Source organism: Anopheles coluzzii, chromosome 3, assembly GCF_943734685.1.
Source record: "Anopheles coluzzii chromosome 3, AcolN3, whole genome shotgun sequence".
Lineage (NCBI taxonomy): Eukaryota > Metazoa > Arthropoda > Insecta > Diptera > Culicidae > Anopheles > Anopheles coluzzii.
In genome coordinates, this window is record NC_064671.1 from 33,656,008 (window position 1) to 33,676,907 (window position 20,900).

The window sequence follows — 20,900 nt, forward strand, 5'->3', positions numbered from 1 at the left end:
AAAAGAGTACAACATTGCGCTGCGCGATAAGAAAAATCCCGAATGCATCGGAAATGAATTCAAAACAATCATCCGGTGGAACGCGCGAACGATTTTTTTTCTCAACCACGTGTCACGCGGGAAAGAGTGCAAAGAAAACACACCACAAAACGACCACAAACCCTTGCTTTCACATTTTTTTCTGAGCGTGGGTGAGGCATCTTTAAGCGGAAACAGGATGTCTGTCACAGCGCGGAACTTGTGTTTTCGCACTCTCACCCCTCGGTCCCACAGGGAAAGATCGGCGACCAAACCCTCATGGCCCATGGGGTGTCATCTTCTTCGTACAGCAACGATTATCACACCACCACCACCACCAACAGCCGGGGCGGTCTTCGCGCCGGCTGTGAACGACGAACCCGAACAGCGACGGAGACGATCGTCTCATCAGTTCTCACGTTGGCGCTTTCCACTCAGGGTGTGCGCGCGCGCACATATACTCTCGCTTGCTGTTCCTGTGTTCTATGTGTTCAAAGGGTCGCGAATACTTCCGTACATTCTTTCGCCGATCACGCTTCATGCCAACGTAAGATCGATTGTTCCCATCGTAGGCGTAGGCTGAGTGTTTGTTCGAGTAGCGAAGAGATCTTTCACTTTCATCGAGCTAGTTTGCAAACGATTAAGAAGAGTTTCTGGTGAGCAAGGGTGGGCGATGCACCCGGTTGGGATTTCTACGGCAACGTGGTGGTCCACACGGTGCGGTTGGGAAGTGTGAACAGAAACCAGATTATTGTAATTCACACCTGCAACCTGCCACAAGGCGCATATCAACCGGCTTCTTTACTGTCCGGCATTAGTAGGGGAAAACCCCTGCAATATCATTACCTCAACACCAGCAAAAAAAAACCCTACTATCCGTGTGTGTTTGTGTATCTGTGCTTGTGTGCGTACGTGTGTTTACTAAATGCTGTCGCGTTTAGAGCAAATTAAAAACGTCTCACTCACTGTGCACCCGCTGGTGTAGTAAAGAAAAATGTTGTGTTTGCTACACTAAATGTTTCATTGCGCTACCCCCGCATTGGCATTGATCTTGTTGTTAATGTGTCTATGTATATGTGTGTGTGTTTGTGTTTGTTTGTATGTATGTGTGTTTAACTGTATGTGTGCTCAATGTTTATGCTCGCTCGCAACGTGTTGTAGTCCAAGTAGCCCTGTTCCCTTGGTAACGTTCGTTAACCTTGATAATAGAAGATCGTTTAAAAAATAACGATCGTGTGATTGTTTCATCGAAACAGCTCTCGATCTATGTCACGATAGTGTGTGTGTGTGTGTGTAAATTGCGGTATAAATGTAGCTATGCTTTCACCACTTTTCCTGTACCAAGCAAAATACATATGTGGCTTATGTGTTGCTCTGTAGTTTTGAATCGATTTATGTTGTAAAAAACAAAACCTACTGTCCTGTCCCTGTCAGTAGTTGCGTCCAGTCCCGCCCATAAACCCACACTGCTTGGACATCATTCGGGAATTAACATTTATCTGAAAGTGGTAAGTGAAGGAATTTTCCTGCCTAATTTTAACATACCTTCGTTTCGTTTCATTGATTTTCACGGAACTCTACCTATTTTTCTCTCTATGCTGTATTTGTCATTGTCGTCTGTTACGATCTCTGTTGTCTGTGACGTTTTCTTTTTGTGTGTGCGCCTGGTGTGTCTGTAGCATCCGTATTATGATCATTAGGAAGGTGCATTCCTGGTGGTGTACCTAAATACTTGGTGTGTTCTATCCGTTCTTCCCCTTTTGCTTGCACACGGATGGTTCTTTCGCGTTCGCTCTTCTCTCGATTTATCCGTGCGTTCGTGCGTGACACTCGCCGTGCGCGTTGTTTCGTCTTGTTTCCTTAGAATTTCAGCTCAATTTGCAATTATTTTTAAATCATGCGGACCTGCTGCCTGCCGCCTGCCCGTCCTGCCATCATCTCGCAACTCATATATACACCGCTGATTGTTGTGGTCTGCCTGCTGTCTAGCGCTTGCCCGCTGTGTGTTGTGTGTGTTTGCTCTCTTGTATGTATTCCTGTATGTATGTACGTGTACGTTTGCTCTATTTGTCGCACTGTTTTGCTGATGGTACAGAATCTAGGAAGCGCATACGCGCCGTCCAAACGTCCAAACATAGAATTCCTATTCGTCCCTCCGGGCTCACCTCCCTCCCCCCAAAATGGTGCATTTAATTTTCGTGCATTTTCTAGATTTTATGATGCGACGAAACGAACCCTACGGAACCGACGAACAGGCACAAACACGTGCCATGCGTTCATCATGCACGCGGCGCCCCATTATGCCTTCGAACTAGATGCCGCACTTCTCGAACAGTCTTTATTTTTTCTTTTTATTTCTCGTAAAAACTCATCGCTTCTTTTCAACAAAACCCCACACACATACACACACGTTCCAACCCCGACGAACCCTGCACCAAGAGTGTCTTATCTTATCTGGTGCTCGCGAGGCCGCAGTAAAGCCGATGAGTAAACACAAACACACACCACACGTACACCACGGTGTTAGGGTGCGCTGTTTTGTAGCGCGCTGCTTGAGAGCCCGCGCAAAAGGTACAATTATCAGCATTATCAGGCCGGCGACGTCGACCGGCTCGGCTCGGGATCGTGTGCACGGGGCAGCGCATTTCAAAACAGCAACGGTTTTCAAACCCCGGGCCGCGAGAGCTCGCGTCCGCATCGGGGTGGACGACATAGCCTCCTATTGACACAGCCGGTATTTGAGCAGCGCCGACACCGACGCACCGAACCGCTGACGAAACGAAATGTGACACCAAACCAAACCGGGCCGAATGTGGTGCAGCAGCGAGGCTAGATGGCGATGGTGGTGGCGGCGGTCGTGGTGCTGGTGTTCCCGGACAACAAACAGCCTAAAAATCGGCCAGCATAATGTATTTCGGCGTGGAATCGATGATAGTTGCAGTTTTGTGGGGTTGATGAGGGTTGTGCACCGTTGGCACAAAAGAAGTAGATGTTCGATTGGGTTTGTGTGGTTGAAGATACATTCAAAGGTGTAGATTAAGATCAGTGTTGAAAATGAGGAAGCAAATGGCAGTTGCTAGGTACAAATTATGTTAGTACATCCACAAAACATCGACACAAATAAGGAAGAAGTTCTCAAAAAGACATCAACAATATTCAAACATATTCACAATCAAATAGATATTTTCCTAATTTCAATCGTGTAGCCATTTATGAACCCAGTTCATTGTTGAACTTTTACAGGGTGTCTTGAAGTTTTTTTTTGTTACTTCCAGCAATTGCATGATTTTGATTTGCAATTTACAGGGCAATTTTCGCAATTTACAAGACAGTTTCGAATTTAAACATTGTTATTCACCGCGTTCAAAATGTTATTCTACATCGATCTGACACTTCGATTCAATAATTATTCTCAATCAATCTTCAATCAACCAATTATTATAAATTATAAATTATAAAAACAATTAAATTTTGAATAAATTTGAATTGAATCGAATTACACGAGGTTTTTTCCTCCTGAATAAAAAAAAAGGTCTTCAAAGTCACTTTCTAATGTGCACATAATTATTCCCCGCAGCCATTATGTTTTTCAACAGCTGTCAAATGGTTTATTTGCTTCAAAATTTCAAATTTCAGTTTCAACACATGGTTTTCAACACATAACAAAGAACTGTCAAACTCAATCCAGCTTGAGTCGTGTTGAAAATCATTTTGAAGAAATTAAAAATTATTGTGGAGAAATAAATTGTCAGATCGATGTAAATTAACATCTTGCACGCGATGAATACAGGGTTTTCCAAGTCAGTTTCGAATATCAAAATCCAAAATGTTGTTCCACAACGATCTGATATTTCATTTCCATCATAATAATGTCCAAAATCTAGCAATACGGCCTTTTTGGACCGTTACTCCTGAATAAAAAAAAAATGTTCAAAATCTACAGCATGATTTTCAACACGTCTCAAGTTGGATTGAGTTTGGCAACTCTTTTTTATGTGTTGTAAATCATGTGTTTATACTGAAATTTCATTTTGAAACAAATAAATCATTTGACAGCTGTTGAAAAACATTTTGAATGCAGTGAATAACAATTTTTGTATTCGAAACTGACTTGGAAAACCCTGTTACAATGTTTACATTCGAAAGTGAGTTAGAAAATTCTTTAATATTGATGTGGATAAACATGTTGCACGCGATGAAACAATCGAAAGTGGCTTGAAAACCCTGTAATGTTTAATATCTTTATTTATTTATTTAATATTTTATTTTCAACGCTTCAACGGGCTATCTTCGTTTTTTCACCAAGGTTTGATGCCGGGTCGGATCGACCGTTGACAGTTTGAGTGTTGAAAATCATGCTGAAGAAATTTAAAATTATTATTATGAAAATGAAACATCAGAATGATGTGGAATAACTACTTGCACGCGATGAACAACAACATTTGCATTCGAAAGTGACTTAAAGAACTCTGTAATGAAATCGAGGGAGTGTTTCAAAAATATACGACCAATGAATCGGGAGACGACATTTTGGAAAACAACCAAAAAACTATAAGTAGCTCTGTAACACAGTTTGTTTGATTATTTTGCAGTTTATTTTAAGTTACCTTGTCTCTTTACAAACAGTATTAAAAGGTTATTTTCGAGCAATATACTTCTAATTCAAAAATAGTTTATTACTGCATGATACATTTTCAAGACTAGATAGTTTCAATAAATTTTACGATACAAATGTAATGTTATTTAGTTTTGTAGTTGTAATATTCCGCAAAATTTTAGCAATTCAACGTGAAATTTAAGATTTTTCTGTTTTATTTCAATAAATTTACATCAGAATATGGCTCATCGTACACCAAAAGAAAGAATATTCAACTCCCCAGCTATTTAGACTATAAATAATATTGATTTAATAAATTAAATGCATTTCCTTGTGTTTCTCCGCTTTGTTCACGATGGAACAATAATGGTCATCGGGGAAAGATAAGAAAATGTATTTAATTAATTATATCTGCATGTTTTAATGTCTAAATAGTTGGGGAATTAAATTTCCTTTCTTTTGGTGTACGATAAGCCATAATCTGATAAATATTCAATGAAAAAATAATAAAAAAAAAACAAAAATTTCACGTTCACGCAAGCTCTAAAAGCGATTATTAAAGTTGAAATAAAAAAAAAAACCAAGCAAAACAATATTTCTCAATGTCATACTTTTTCTGGATAGACGGCCTTGACGTATTGCGCAATTACTAATAAACTACTCATAGAAATGTTTTATGTACAGTATTGTACGACACAAGATTATTTTCTACATATTTTATTCTGTACAACAAAATCATTCCATAAAAGTGTGATTTTAGTGTGTAAAACACTATCCATCTCATGGAATTGACATTTTTAGTTATAGAGACATTTTAATGTCAGAACAAAATATAGTCAAAGGCAAAATAAATGAAAAAGTCTAACAATCTGTCAAATATTATAAAAAAATCCATTCACTGTGGCAGAGCATGAAATAATAAACATTATAACACGGTGATAACTAGACAATTCTACGTTTTATGCCAATCCGAAACATAATCCTTTTTTGAGTTTTACTGTTAATGTGTGGTCGGCCAACACTATTCGTCACATTTCTCCTTCACAGTTCGCGTTTGCCGCTCGGTTGAAGTGTTCCCGCGTGCGACGGGAATGTTCATTTCGTAATGTTCGTTCTAGCCCGTGGTGCCACGTTTTCCCATTCGTCATAAATCGTCATCAAGAACAAACCCATAAACCTATTCTCAATCCTATCGGTCTAGCGTGCTGCCGATGGGTGGTTGAGTGTGTTTTTCAGCTCAATGATCGTAAAACATCTCTCCACACATTACATCACCACATTTCGGTATGTTAGTTTGATGAGTGAGTGGGTCTGTTTTTTTGCAATGGAAGCAACGACCAAAAAACTCCCTTTTCGGACCTTCGATGGCGCGTGTTGCTGGGCCGTGCAGTGGGTAGCGCTAATTAAAACACCTGCCAGGAACGATCAACCGCACTCTGTGTCACGTACGAACGCCTGCACTTGCGTTTGCGAAAACAGCTGGAAATGATCCGCAGTTGGGAATGCGTCGACGGGGGGAGTATGTGTTGGCCTTGGTTGTAAGTGGTTTCAGGGGTTGTTTACATAATATGAGCACAAGCAAGAGAGTGTATCTTGCAGGCGGAGTTGACGGAACATAATAAAAAAAATGGACAAGCAAGCAATTAACAGTTTTCTTTTTAATTTTTTTTTCACATTTTCATTTGATAAGAATGGAAAAAAAGTTAAAAAATTTAGTAAAATTTTCAAAACCCCTAAATGAATGCAATCGGCCCAAAAAATCATGATCATTAAGCTATAAGGCAGGCATAATGAGTAACTTTCTTCAGTAAAATGTCGACTGCGAGTACATTTAATATAAATTGCACCAACTGCAATGTTTATCAAAAAGTCATCTTGTTGAAGAACTAAAAAAACAAAAACCAATTCAAAGCAAGTTTCACCCTAAGTACAATCTATGCGTTCCGAGTCTGAGAAGTCGTTGTTCAAGACGATCCTCAACAAAGCACGGAACTCCTTTTCCGAAACAAGCGTGCACTGCGCTCGCACTGCAGCTGATCTTTAGGGTCGTTTGCATCCGTTGAAACACCCCAGCCAAGACGCCAAGCATCTGCAGTTGATGAAGTGGCACTTGCCGGTCCACCTCCTGCCGGTGGGTGGGGGTAGTGCATCCCCGTGCGCCCGAAGCGAACCAGACGACACCGAGACAAATTGTTTTGCTGCAATTCAATTATCGGCTCGTTGGACAAGAAAAATGAAGACACAAACCCCGGACCGGCACGGCGAGCCGCTTTGTTCGTAATTTTGTGCCCAATTGTGTGTCGGTACTACTTGGAGTACGTTTGTGTGTGTGAGAGAGCAAACAGAAGGCAATATGGCAGCCCGTTCGAGTTTTCATGCCTGCTGCAGTTGAAGTCGCTGAGATGAGGAATTAAATTTACATAGAATTTCCCTTCAGTTTGCTCACTTCACTGTCTCTCGTTCTCTCCCCCCTTCTCTTTATCTCTCTCTCTCTCTCTATCTCTATCTCTCTTGTTATGTGGTTGTGAGTTGGTTAGAGCACGCGTTTAGAGTTCTTACACACGTTTGTTGCATCTGCTGCATCGAGTTTTGAATTCAATTTAGTAAATTCAATTTGTGGGCTGCTACCGTCGACCAGGTCCATCCATCGTTCCATCTCCACCCGGAAGCAATCACTTGTTGGAATGGGTTGGTTTTCCGTCTCACCGCATCCGAGGGGACTTTGGCTTGCTTTTGGGGCTCAATTCTAGCTAACTAACTAACCTCAAAATGGGGCGCAACAACGGCGACCGCGCTGAGTGATTGGTTCGATTGACGATCGACGAGAGTCGTATGTGTGTGGATCGGGTTAGCGGGTGACAGCTGCGAATTGCTCATAAATAAGCGCTTTGAGACATTGCCAGACCATTTGCCGTTCGCGTTCGTTCAGTCCAATCGTCCCATTTTGCTATAAATCGATGCAATTGGGATGCGAATCCTGGCTGCGGGAAGAGAGTGAGAGAGAGCAGAACTCTCGATGAAAATTTATCGCAACAGGTGCCCTGCTAGTCGCCGCACACGGTGGCCAACGCGGAACTGTGTCACTGTTGGTGAGGGAAAGCGGCTGACGGAACGAATTATCGTTTCGCGTGGCCGTAAGGTGCTAAGGATTTACCGATGGCACGCACACAGCAAAAAAAAGCCCTTACAGTGGTGAGTGCTTTATGAATCGGTGCCGAATACGGTACGCCACGGTTTTTTTCCAGGTGGCCGAGCAGGAATGCGACTAGAAATGCTTGTTTATGGAATGTTCGTTGGTAAGAGCCGTACCATCGATAACCTTGGCGACGGGGTAAGACGATGATTTACACCGTGAAACGTGCTGGTTGAAGCAAATTTTCTAAGAATCGGACAAAAAATAGACGAAGGCATACTCCACTGAGGCAGGGCTGTAAATGCCCATTACCAGCTGCTTTACATTAACGCGTGCAAAGAGAGCCAATTACGGTGCCCGACAAGCCGTGTAGCCTGCCGAAAACATGTCATGCCACCGCTATCGTCTGATTTGTATGGTGTAAAAATAGAACCATCCCATTACCATACAACGATGTTCGCCGCTCTTGCCCATCCCTGAGACCATCGTCGCATTCAAAGTCGATTGAATTTAATTTGTTTTCTCCTTGCAGCAGTGACAATATTCGAAATCGTCGCTCTAATGCACTTTCCCTATCATATGCTGCTTTTATTTACCTCCGCTTTCGGGCGTTTGCACGTTGCAATTGTATTGTTGGCCGTTGTTGTTGTGGTGTGCGACTGTATTTAAATATTGTAAATTTAAATCGACATTGACTGGGCTATTTCTGGTCAGCGAATGTGACAGACTTAACGACAAATCCCGATAAGTGCCCCACCTACATTATATTGCTTTTGGGCAGGGCTTTGACACCCAATATACTTTAGGAGCATTCAAGTGAATAGGATAGTTGATTTCTAACCTTCCAAAGGTTACAACAATTAACAGAACATATAAATTAAAAAGTAATATTGTATCGTTGGCGTAGCAAATGCATTTTTTGGGGTTTTATTAACTCATTTAGTGTTTTTTTTTTATATGGAGTTTGACAGTTGACTGATGAACTTATGTCAACACATTGTGACATATGGTGAAAATTCAATATGACGGGAAAATATGTAATAATGGAACAAAAATACATTTAAGCCTTTGTTCCAATGGCTGATTATTTTATTTTTTTAACTAACTAAACATTATGTTTCCTCTGTTCAATACGAGTTACTTGACTACCCCTGATAGTGCCAAAAGAAAGGCACTTCTGAGTATATTTGCATCCCGTCTGTGACACTGACTTCATCTCGATTCTCAAGCGCAGTCTCCTCCCGTCGCTGCTGTCTACTTTCGTTCGGCAAAAAAGCTTGTACAACAAATTGTACATACACACGAGCATGCGAGTGCGCGCGCTCGTATCCTAGTCACCGCACCAGGCAGAAAAAAAACCTCGCAGACCGTCGATCGATGACAATTTAGTCAAATTGTTGCAAACCTACCGATCCCTCCGCTACACCCTTGCACAAGTTTCGTATTGGTGGGATGTTCGGAGGGGAATGCGGGGAAAGTTCACACCAAAACCATTCGACGCATCCGATCCGTAAGCGGGCGAGAATTCGAACCTTTTGCTTCGAAATTGAACACCATCGTGCGGGGCTCCCGCTTCCCTGCAGCTGGGGTGGGAGCTGACAAACGTTTAGCGAACGATCTGTTGCCGCCGATAAAGTTAATTATAAACTTGGCCAATCGAGACACGATGGAAAAGGGGGGGGGGGGGGTTTCTTTGGTTTGTTAGGGAAAGTAAAAACGAAATACACTGTTTGAAAGGCAAGAGGAACGGTTGGGCAGAAGAAGAAACGATGCAATAGAAGCGGCGTGCCAAAAACGTGTTCTTATCGAACGGCGTTAGAGTTGCAGACAGAGAGAGATAGAGAGAGAGAAGCAAAACCTCTAGGAAGAAAAATGAAAAACCTATACCGACGAACTTAAAATTACATGTCGTTTAGTTGGCAAATGGAAAGCAAAGAAGCATAACAGAAGTCAACACAACTAAAAAGGCATTGGAGATGCAAAAGGAAGGATAAAAATAAGGCTTCACCAGTAAATAATGGAACAAAAACTGGACAGCTGAGCTCAACCAATTGATGAGGTTCTTTCGAGGAACCGTTCATTTCATTGCATATTTTAATGCGATTCGTTGCGAGCACAAGCCGAACTAGCCGAACTCCTAAACGGTGGCTGTGTGATGTGGTGTTTAATTTGAAAAATCGCTCACTACAGTTTGTAGCTCACCATCGCAAATTGGTGGACAATTTGTCAACGGGAAAGCGCACACAAGGAAGCGCACGCTGCAAACACCAAAACGGACACTTGGAAAAGAATGTACACTATTTTGTTCATTTGTTTCCGCGAAACCGAAACGGCGCAGCATCATGGGCAGAGGAAAGAAATAGGATCCACAACCGCTCGCTATTGTTTAGCATGATTTTTCACATTTTTCTCCCGCCAAGACCGTTTGCTCGCTAGGATTGATTTGGTTCCCGTACCGGTCGCTCCGTACTGTTGAGAGCAAAGCGTTCGCGCAATAAAAGACGCGTACCATGTCTTTTCTGCTACGAGGATAGCTTTCTGCAAGTGGCCGGCTAGAAAATGACGGGTAAGAAAAGAATGCAGCCAGCCAAACGGACGGTCACACTAATAAAGCGACGAAAGAAGCAACCCTCCTGAACCTGGCTAGTTGGGAAGGGGAACGCGTGTACGGTTGATTGTTTACAATTTTACTTCCTACGGGAAATCGCGTCTTCAAGCGCACTTTCATCTTTGTCTTCCGCACTTCCGGTTCCGCTTTCAGCTCGGTCGCACTCTAGTTTGGAATGTCCTGCCCCGCGGGCGTTAACACTCGGTAGTAACCATCGGGCCAGGGGGGTTGTTATGGGAAGGGGATGAAGGTTCCGACAAGCAATCAGTTTTCCACTACAGTTTTCCATCAAGCGAATACCCAAGGGACAAGCTTATGTACAGTGCTTAACGAGGGGTTTATAAGAGTAAGATAAGCTTCTTTTGTTTTGAAAATTGCATAGTTTTAGGCGCTATTCTTTTGATTTGATCATGTAAGCTATTTAAGGCGCCTAAATATATGCAACCTACAAACAAAATCAATGTAACACTAAGATGCTTACTTTTTCTTGCTAAAACAGTCATCTGGGTCTTTCTGGCACTATTTGCTACTATTCCACTGTGGACCAAAAATCCAAACCAAGCCTCGAATCCCCCGTTCAAAGGCAACCCGTCAACGCCTCAGGCCCATTGGTACAAGCATGTTTTCGCCTGGTAACCAACCCAATCCCGAACACCTTTTTATAACCGTCGAAAGCCACCGTCCAATGAATGAGTGAATCAATGGCGAGCCGGCAAATGCTTAATGCACCCACCGGCCCTAAGCCCTTACCCATCGTCCCTGGTTTGCCTTTTAGTCCGCGTGTCTTGTCGAACGCTTTCTTCCGAAAGCTAAAAATTACCTTCCAACCTAGTGGAGAACCAAGAAGGGAGGAGGAGGAGGGAGGTGGAGAGAAGTGGGAAGCACTTTACCGCCTGCGGCGACCGTAATGCTCCGGCCAGGATTAATGAAGCTTAGTTTATGATTAATTTCGAGAAATATTGTACTTACGGTACGGTTCACTGCCAGCAGTTTTGCTCGCTCGCTCCGTTTCGTTTGTCTGTTTTCGGTGCTTGCTATTTTGATGGAGCGTGGGGGTTGGCCACGATGCTCAGCTGGCCAGAAGGATGTTGCAATTCATTTCCTTTCTGCGACGGCCGTCGTCATAGCCGTCGTACGCCGTGCGACTACACCGTAGCTAGCGCGAGATGAGAACAGTAAAGGATGAGTACTTTCGGCCCCCGGGGCGGCAAAGCGAGGGCGGCAAAATAGTGCCGCCACTTTGTTGTAACACTTTCATTGTTGTGTTTACCCTTTTTTGTGTCTTTGCCGCGTGAGGAAGGGGTGACGTAGGCAGGGCTAAATAAAAAGGCAACGAGTTTGTTGCTAGTGAAGTGCTATTTATGTTGAACAAATCTGCTTTAGCTGCTGTTGCTGCTGCTTAAATAGAGGCGGATTTGTTTGAATATTAATTTACCTTTCGGAAAAGGTGGCTTTATTCAGTGCGTACAATCGTTGGAGGGTGATTTCCTGATTGTGTACTGCAAACAATAGAGTTGTTTTAAGAATATACAACCATTTACTTCTGACGTTTGAACAATATTTTCGAATAAATTCGTTAAATACAGTAAGTTACCCTATTTAGTAACATTTTGTAATGCAGGTAGTATACATTTAGGCGTGTTTTTCTTCAATTTCAGCTACAAATGTTAAAAAATCATGAACATTTGTTTCTTTTTAAAGCGTCTTTTAACATTATTTAAACTTTATACCTCAAATCTAACGAATTTAAAAACATGTTTGTATCAATCGAAAGAATAATTTCAGGTTTTAACAATACAGATCAAAATCCGAACAGATTCCTGAAATCAATCGAATAACGAAGAACGTCAAAGATCCTATCGATGAATACCAAAGGAAAGCTGCACGCAGCACATGCTTGCCGGCGAAAAATAAAGTAACCTAGGGTGTGTTTTATAAACCATTTCCATGGTTTAGCATCTAGCTCCCAGCAAGGAGGACTCGTGGCACACAGACGCTCTCAGCAACGTCTATCAGCTTCTCCCATCAACCCACCACAACCATTGTAGCGCGTCTCGATTCCGATCCTTCGAACTGTCACACAAATATTTATTGTTATCAGACGACCGAAGAGCGACGACGACGACAAAGATGACACATTTCCTTGGGAAACATGTGCTATCGTGGAGTGAGATTTCTTTGCACGGGGAAGCTTTCCTGCGGTAGAAGAAACCCTTACCACACGAACCACACCAGAAGACACACAAAACATAACACGCCGAAGCGATTGACAAACCATACGGTGAAACAGTTTTCCCACCTGCGTTATGAATCACAATCGCACAGTGACTGCCGTCTCCGCAGCATTACACATCCGGTTCGGTGGTGGAAAAAAGGGAACCGCTACCACGATTTGCAGGTGGTACCAAGCGTTGTTAGTTCTGTATCGTCTTTCGCCGATTTGATCGCTCCACCTTCGATCGCTTCCACCGTGTGCATGTGTCAACAGATGGAAAATCATTCCAGGCCCCCCCCCCCCCCACTGAGGGCGTCTCCTCCTCTTCATCCACGAAACTGTGCCCGGTGGCTGGTGGCTCGTTATTTTACCACTTTTGATGTCAAACTAGCGAAACACTTACAAAGGTCAACCACTCTCAGACTGCTCCGGACGTGGTACGGTTGGCGGTTTGTCACACACGGACAGGCCGCACAATCTCCACACAAACGGAACTGCTAGTTCTTCCGTGGATGTAGCGAACAATGGTGAAGGAACTTTCAACTACAAGCTTCCTGTGTCGTGTTTTTCTCTTCTTTCTGTTGCGTATTTCTTATGTCAACCTAGCCAGTCCCCGTATCCTGTAGGACTTTCGTCCTGTGTTTGACAAGTAACGAAAATTTTATTGATTCAATTCCACCAGCAGGTGGCCACTTCCGGGTAACGAGTGTGTGTGTGTGCGTGTGTCTGTCGGATGTGTAGATTATTGTTTCGTGTGGATGGTGAAGGGATGTTATTCCGGGAGTTAATGATCTCTACCGTGCGCATCATCGACTTCTTCGGAGGAATTGCAGGTGTGTGTTGGGGCGATGTTACTTTTTTGCATTTCAGCTCAGCATGAGTGGAACATGGCACTATTAACGGTAGTTTTCCAGCTAGTTAGAGACTCCCAGACACGCATGCAGGAGTCATCCGGTCTAATGGTTGATGCTCTGGAGCTGGAGGAGCAAGTTTCGATGCAATATTGTTACATCGACGAGTTCACTACGAAACTCCATGTATTCATCCCGATTATGAACTGACTGACTGACTGTGTGTGTGGCGGGGTTTTTTTTTGTTGGAGGGAAGAAAGGCCTGTTTCCTTCCAACTAAAAAGCGTCATACATCAGCACCGGTCTGCCTTCAAACTGATGCAAACGTTGATGGATCCTTTTGTAGTTGCATCCTGCATCCCCGGGAGATGGGATGTGATTTTTGCACCCATTCCACCGCTATGTTGTGTCGATGTAAGCTTCCCATTCGACGTGCAGCACATGTGGCGGAGGGAAACCATAGCAACGTCAGGTGTACACCGGCAGGGAAAGTCACTACACGCGAACCGGGACGGAATGTGCTCAGCAGCAAAAAACGATGACAGACCGGCGTCCTACTGTTGCGTGACGTACGGGATGCAATGACGCGACACTGTACCTATGTGCGTGTGTGTGTGCGTGTGTGTGTGTGGGATAAAAGTTTCATAGTTCTAAGCTTTGCACTACTGAACAGTTGAACAAAAAAAAACTGACGCACCATGGTTATGGAGGACGACCACTTGAGTTTTTGCTTTTCCACCCTGGTTAGGTCGTTGGTATAGCAAAATCCAGCCAATTTTTTTGTATTTGGTTGATGTTGGTGCTCCTTTAGCTCACCTCTACATGCTGCATTATTCACAAAACCATCAAACTTCTAGCAACAAGGCCCAAAAAAAGGGTCGCTGAAAGGGAGAAAACGCTTTGCCGAAGAAGGATGTACGCAACAACCGGGATGGAAGCTTCATCGACATCGACATGGCGTAGCGTACTACGCACGAGCGCAGCTTGTCTGTTCGTGATGGACCTGTTTTTTGGAAGGTTGCTCACACACAGTCGGGACCGTCGGTAGCCATTGCGATTGAACTCGAACTTTGCGCAAGCAAAAAACAACCCAAAAATCGAGTGTTTCCCGTCAACATCATACACGCTCGTGTGATATAATGTTTGGGTTTGGCAAAACAAAACAAAAAATCACAACTCACAAGAATGTATGTGAGCGGGTGGGAGTCTGAAACAATAGCAATTAAAAATTCATCACCCGTAAGGGCTTGAGGCACTTTCCTGTTCACTGTGCTTATTATCTACCGTTCAGCTGCATCTAATCGTACCGAAATGTCACAATTTTCAAGCAACGAATGGAGCAAGAAGGGATAAAAAAAAGTATCGATACCCAGTTACCCGCCATTCCACTGCGGTTGATTAGGAGCTGTGGCATCCAATTCCCGGTAGACCTTCGTAGTGTTTGGCCTTCTTGGTACGCGGTCCGGCGGCTGTGTGTTATTGAAACTTCCGTTGAAATTAATAACATTTCTTCGCCGCTTCCCGTGTGCCCTTGGAACAAGTCCAGTGACTTGGTGGTTGGTGCTGTACATTAACAGCAAGCAGTAGGTGATAGCAAATAAATAATCCAACATCGTTATGAGAAAGCAAGAAAGACGACGGCCAGTTGTGTAGAATTGATTCTATTACCATTATATGGCCGTAGGGGACGACGGGCGTTTGGGCGGTATAATAAAAATAATTGAACATTGGCTTGTGGGTTGAAAAAGCGTGTGAAGGGTGTGATTGTACGCACGGTTAGGGTTGGGATTCGACGAGTAAATCATCTTAATAGGGGTATTCGTGGAAAGTGCTGTCCACGCAAGAATATTTTATTAAAGTAGTAAGCTACGGTTTGGGTAAAGGTACGCGTAACAATTGCATTAAATGTTACAAAAATTAGAGAAAAAAAGAAACATACAAGAGAAATATAAAGAACGAAAGGGAAAGAAAACATTTTTAGTGTCACAAACACACGCTTCAAGAACAAGGATTACAGAAAAAGCTTGGAGGCATATCAGATTTTCATGTAATGAAGCGGGTCCGAACGAGGTTTCGATATACAACCTGTTAGTTACAAGACTTTGTACTTACCAACTGAACCATTCAGGACTCAACCATCATATGAATTAAATTCGAATATAAACAACTACACAATATCCTTTCGACGTACATTGGAGAACATATTTTCCACCTCAACTGTATCCAAATTGAATTTCATCCACAATCTAATAATTCTCTCAAACGGAAGAGCAGCACAAATGCGATCTCATAACCCACACAAAATTGCCTATCAATATACAAAATGGCTACAAATTATTCACCACTCAATCAAAAGTCGGACGTCGCGGGCAAGTGCATGCGTGTGTTCCTGTTTTCTACTTCGCCGTTACGCACGGTAGTACGAAATAAAATTAATAATAATTGTCATTAAGAAAGCACCCGTCAGCCGGTGCCTGTGCATCAGCCGATCGTAGGGGTCGAAATACGCCCACCAGCTAAGTGGCTTTATTGGGCTTGCAAAAAACGAACACTGGACAACAGTCAACTGTGGACGGAGCTTCATCAGACGAATCGTGAACCGCGGCGGTAGTGTTCAGTGGGGTGGGATGATTTCCCACCATCCCATTTTCCACCATCCCGTACAATAAGTCCTGCGACAGGTCAGACGTTTGGAAGGCTCAGTTTGGAAAGGTCGGTGCCCGCTAGACCCAGGGCCGTGTGGTGTTAATTTATAATGAATTTTAATTTCATGCCCATTGTTTCACGGTTGGCACGGTTGGCGTCCAGTTGGCGCCTGATGGCGTCAGGAAAATTGGGCGCAAAAAACGAGCGGAGCGGATGTATCGTTCGACGGGATGAAATGGCCGCTACTGGCGTAATAGGGGATTCGAAGCTAAATGAGCGAGGAAAGGGCAAGGGTTTTGACGGGTGCTCGGTTGAGTACTCCGATTGCTAAATAGAGCATCGCGTTGGTCAAACGCACATACGGTTTTTTGGCTAATTTTAAGGGCGAACCTCCAAATACATGCCCATTCTATTGCTTGGTTGAGTGTTATGGTGTGTCCTGGTACGGTGAAATCGTATTAAATAGTAAAAAGCATCAAATGCGGATTCGGGAGGGAAAAGGTTGGACTCGCAATAACATCAATTGACAAGCAATTAAATTCGGAAGTGATCCAAAAATTAGCGAACCGATTTGTTTGCATTTTTCCTCTGCTCTCGGTCTCTGCCTCTCTCTCTCTGTCTCTTTGTTCAATTTATGTGGTTAGCAGGAAGCGTACGCGTACGATGAATACGTAAAAAGTATTTAAACGAAGCGCGAAGGGGCACAGAGCAGAGCAGATCCGTTTTTTTAAATTGCAAAATTTAAACAGTTTGAGCGTTTGAGACACGAAGGAGGGCTGGATTTGAATTAGCTCACATTCGACATTTACATTAATAAATTATACTGCCAGTCGGCTAAACACAACGAGGGAAAGCCTCGCACACGTATCAAGCGAATGATTTGAATTGGAGTTTTTACCAGGAACACACAGCACAAACCTTTGCCAAAGCAATCGATTTGCCATCGGTGCGCTGCAAAGAGGTTGGCACCTTTTTGCCACCTTATTGATGATGCCGATTCTACCGACTGCGGGATTGAACCGGCTAAACTTTGCCCATCAGCAAACGAGTGATTTCTGTGTTCTTTTTTGTGTGTTTTTCACTGTGTGTTGAGCTGTTATGATTTTCTACCCAGCTTGTGCCGTTCGGGCTGAAGATTGGGAGTTGATTTGAAGCGATTGCTCTACCACACTCTCCCCAGCTCTTGTTACTGTCCCAAATGCAGAAAATGAAGGTGGAAGTTATGTTATCTTATTTAAAGTTTTTCCTGTCCAGTGACGGTGGTGCAACGAAAAGGAAAAGAAAGAAAGAAGGCAACCGTTACAAGCGGGACACACATTTCGTCACAGAACCGTTGTAACGCGGCAAACGGGAAGGGAAAACGGCAGACGGAGAAGTAAACTGTAAAAGGCCACATTTGAGGTTACGGTACAAGCAAAGTGGATGGAGAACCAAAAATCGAACCAAACCTCACACACACACGCAGTGGCTTTTTGGTGAAAGGACAACACGAAAATAAGAAGAGAGAAAAAAGAATCGGACGAAAACTGTTCACCGTTTGTCGCTGTCCGCGTATCACACACACACACCCACCCACAATCCAACCAGGGCTTTCGAGGTTGGAAAGTTTGTCATTTTTCTCTCGTGTCTCGTGTCGGTGGCCTGCCTGCCTGCCTGCCGTGATTTTTTCCGGGTAACGCGGGCAACATTCGGCTCCGAAGGTTGAAAGTATTTTTTGGTGATGAATTACTTTTTAATGATGCGTGCTGTACGCGAGATTACTTTGTCGACATTTCAATCGGTTGAGCTAAAGAGAGCGGGGAAGGGGGAAAAACCCGCACCAGAAGGAGTTTTTTTGGTTGTTGTTTGGTGTGGGGAAGGGTAACTTTTGTCGAGTGAAACTTTACTACGCTGCCAGCTTTGCTGCTGCAGTTTGTGGTGTGAAGTTTTGTAAGTAAGATTTTTCTGTATGTGGAAAAGTTTGATTTACTTTTGAACCGATTGTGTACTCGAAAAGAAGAAAAAAGGGTTGCATTTGTTATTGCAAGTGTTTGTGGGAGAATATTGTTAAAAAAACACTAAAAAGGCAACGAACACGCGCTGACGGACTGTTAAAGAAATCGCATGTTAGGGATCTTCTTCAATGCAGTCGTCCTGGGAATTGCTTGATTCGAGCAGTCGAGCAGCCTTACAAAACCCGGCAAAAGCAAGCAAAACCCGCGCCGTATCGACTTCCCTAACTCGAATGGAACTGACATTTACAGCAAAAGCAGCAGCAGAGTTTTCCGGGCGCCTGCGCACCGGCGGGAAAACAATTCCTCCAGCGGCTGGCTAGACCATTTTGACGTTTCCCGACGGTGCGTTTGTGCTAGAAGAAAAAAAAATAGCATCCTGAACATCAACAAAACACACTGGTGTAGGTGTATATGTGTGAGACGGAGCGAAACTCTCACTAAAGAGAGAGAGCGAGGGAGTTTGACAGGACAAAGAGACAGAGAGAGAGAGAGTGCTACTTACTAATGAGAGTGAGTGCCCTTTTTATCGTGGAAAACACACATCACCTCGTCCTGGCAGTTCGCTTGGAGCGAGCCTTTCGGGATTCGATTGCCCGAGTCGAGTCGAAATTTCTAACCCGTACGGATGACGGCCGCCGGTTCGGAACCGGAACGGTACGCGTTTTTCGCGTTTGTGATATTAAGGAAGTGATTTTCGTTTCAATACCTACCTAACACGAGCCTATTAATCGATCGGTGATAGGCAGGGGTGCGTGCATTTAGGCGCATACAGGTTAAACGCAAGGTTTGCGCCGTGCAGCGAAAGTGATGACGAGTCTGGATGGGCTGGGAAAACCCACCTTCCAGTGAAAAGGTGAGCCTCGGTCTGCTTCCTACCTTTAAGGTTGTTTTTTTTGTTGTTGTGTATTGTGTTGTGTCGCTTCTCGCTCAACCCAAAGCATCGTGCACCTTGTGAGTGGTCTGTGCGCTGAGTGGTGTTTACATGTTCGCTCGCCTTTCTTTCCGGTAACGAAAACCCGGAACCAGAGCGAGCAGCGCGAGAGAGAGCGAGAATGCAATTTTCCGAAAAGTGTTCCAACGCTCTCTCGCACGCGTCTTTTGCTCTCTCTCTCCTTCCGCTCTATTCACGGCCGATGGACGTGCATCGGTTTTCCTTCGATCACCCTCTTGCGCGTCCCTGCTACAATCCCCTCTCGAATGGCGGGGAAAATTCACTCGTGCGAGCTGAGAAGGCATACGGCGGCGAAAACCGATCCGAGCAGCGGCAGCAGCAGCAGCAGGCGGCCGATGAAAAATCGGACGAAATTATCAATCCACCGCTCACGTTCTGGCAGTCAGTCTTGCAGTGGGTATCCGGTCGTGCGCGTCGCTTGCTACCAGACCGCTTGTTGGTGTCGTTTGGTCGGTCGTGTCGGTCGCGTAACGGGCAGAAATCTCTCACTTTCGTCATCGACGAAGTGTGGTGGTTTACACAAATACGCGCGGGTTTGTGTGTGAGGAAAATTAAAGAAGGAAAAAATACAACAACAAAAAACCGAAAGGAAAATAACACACATTCGTGTGGGAAGTGGTTGTGTGCGAGCGCAGCCTTTCCAGTGTTGTTAATTTTCCATACGCAACCCGCCACTTGGTAAGGAAATGACGTGTGCATTGCGTGCATTAAAGTGAAAACCGGTCGAAAGACTGTGCCACCAGCGAGCCTAGCGAGCCGGAGTCATGTTCAGCTGTTACGTGTGAGGTGCGATTTTAAAACTCTGCAATTTAACGGTGCAACGCATGGGAGCTCGCTCGCTTTTTGCACGAAACCGACACAAGTGGGGGATACTACCCCGGTGTAATTAAAGCCTCGCCATTCTTATCCTTAAAGGGGGAAAAGAAGGGAAAAATAAAACACGCTGAGGCCTCAAACCTCATCAAGGCGACGACGAAGTTTGACGTGCTCGAGCAAAGGGGGTTGGGAAATGGCAAATGGAAAGCAGCAGGTCCTTGCCACGCGTTTGTTGTGGTTAACCAGCAGAAATTAATCAAAGCCGTCTTTGTGCTGCCATCGCCTTGATCGCGACACACAAACACACGGTGATGAGTGCGTACAAGCCACAACGAATGATGGTGGAGTGCTGTGACGGGTGGTGCTAGTGGAAAGTTTGCTTGATCCTTGAGCCTTTCAGAAAAAGGGTTCTCCACTTAGTGCGCGCGTGTGTGTGTTGGTGGTTTTGTGATGAAAATTCCTTCAAAGTGCCTCTCTCTCTCTAAAATGCTAATTTAATCCGTTTTGAAAAATGTTTCTTTTTGCAGCGAAATGCTTCGATAAGCCGGCAAAAGTGTGATTGAATTAATTGTAAACACATGCACAGTCGCCACCACGGTGCCGTGATAAGCATTTTAGTGTAATTGTGAGTGTGTAAGTGTGTGTGTGTGGGAGAGCGAGCGTGTGTCTGTGTGTGGTTTTATTCCTGTTTACACATTAAAGGTGCACACCAGCGAGTGTCAACCGCTTCATGCAGAGTGTTAATGCGAAAGAATGTGGCGCAAGTGTTATTTGTCAGCCGAAGCTTATCTGATGTAAGTTTGCTTTCCCAACACCCCACGGCCTAAAGGGGGATTACATTTCAAAGGGGGAATGCGGAAGAAGAAATATGACTTTGTGGCAATTTATGGGGGATAGGGATAATAAATTCAATGGGAAGTTATTTTTAAATTGCAAGAAGAAAAAACAAGTTTTCAAACGAACCCAATTGTAGCATATCGAATAAATCTAATTTGAATACTATCACCCCTTTTCAAAACTCTCATCGTTGAGGTTTTCTTTTGAAACGTTCGCGCCCACCCCGATAAGAA

At 44.0% G+C, this 20,900-nt stretch overlaps 1 protein-coding gene across 5 annotated transcripts in view; it reads left to right on the top strand.

The window, feature by feature from the left end:
• Positions 1-387: 387 nt before the first annotated feature.
• Positions 388-20,900, top strand: part of LOC120955419 (CUGBP Elav-like family member 2) — a 293,328-nt gene continuing 272,815 nt past the window's right edge. For 2 of the 5 annotated variants that reach the window (XM_040376279.2, XM_049609177.1), the window contains exons 1-2: positions 19,390-19,692; positions 20,358-20,624. The gene's annotated coding sequence lies outside the window, so the exon portion shown is untranslated. Of the gene's footprint in view, positions 1,527-19,387; positions 19,693-20,357; positions 20,625-20,900 lie in introns of those variants that run through there. The other 3 variants (XM_049609176.1, XM_040376277.2, XM_049609175.1) reach the window with 3 other exon arrangements.